The sequence below is a fragment of the Pteropus vampyrus genome, unplaced genomic scaffold, assembly GCF_000151845.1.
Source record: "Pteropus vampyrus isolate Shadow unplaced genomic scaffold, Pvam_2.0 Scaffold158, whole genome shotgun sequence".
Classification (NCBI taxonomy): Eukaryota; Metazoa; Chordata; class Mammalia; order Chiroptera; family Pteropodidae; genus Pteropus; species Pteropus vampyrus.
Genome location: NW_011888939.1, coordinates 154,125 through 155,276, shown reverse-complemented (window position 1 = coordinate 155,276; position 1,152 = coordinate 154,125).

Genomic DNA, 1,152 nt, shown 5'->3' with positions numbered 1-1,152 from the left:
GTGTCTCCGCCTGGTGCCAGGTGCTCAGGAAGGATGCCGGACTCCAGACTCTGTCCTCTCCAGGCGGCCCTGGGGATGGCTCCTGCCCTGGGCCCCTTTGCGGACACCTGCCATCAGCCTGGCCTCTCTCCCCTCCTCTTGCTCGGGCCCGGGCATGTTCCCAGGGGACTGGATGCCCCTGCCCCAAGCGGAGCTGCCTGCGCAGAGTGCTCTCCGCTCCTGACCCCTGGGCGGGGTGTGCGTGCGTGCGTACGTGTGTGTGTGTGTGTGTGTGTGTGTGTGTGTGTACACGCGCGCCTGTGTCTGCCCCGGGGGAGCCCAGGGCCACCAGCCCCGCAGGCAGGGGCTGGGCAGTGGTCCCCCCACCATCTCAGGGGCTCTCAATCTCAAAGGAAGCCCCATAGGGAGGTGAGCCCCACCTAGGACGCTGGAACCATCCTGGCTCCCTTGGGCCCTGCCCGCCTCGTGGGCTTTGGGCCGATCGGCGCCTCTCCAGGACTCAGTTTCCTGACTGTCCAGTGAGGGTTACAGCAGCTCCGAGTGGCCGCGGCCGCCACCCCTACCCCGCGGTGGGCGTGGCTGTTCGCGCTGTGGGCGGTGCGCCTGCCTCCCTCCCACAGGGCAGGCGGGCCTCACGTCCACTGCCGGCCCTGACTCCATCCGGCAACGCCAACGGCTCCCTGAGGGGCCCGTCCTCCCTGTCTCCCATTTTCGTCAACGGCTGTGACCCCCACCCACGTCCACTGAGCCCGGGACTACCCGTACCCCAGCTAGGGGACCACAGGACATGAGGCCAGGTGGGTAGGCTATCTGGGGACAGCGAGGGTCTCAGGATAGACCTTACCCCACTGTCCTGGTCCCGACTCTCCCCAGGGGCCAGCTTGGTGCGTGGCTGGGTCAGGGGGACCTGGAATCCGGGCAAGGAGAGGGTCACCCTGCCCCTTCCCCTTGTCTTCCTGGCGGGTCCCCAGGACACGAGTTCCAGCACTTTGGGTCCCTTCATGTCCCTGCTCTGATCCCCAGCACACCCTCCCAGGGTCACTGACCCCATCTTCAGCGGAGGAAACGGAGGCCCTGAGAAGTCACCACAAGAGCTTGCCTGTCACGGGGCTGTGACGTGGCCCAGCTGTGGGTTTGAGCGCAGGTCAATCT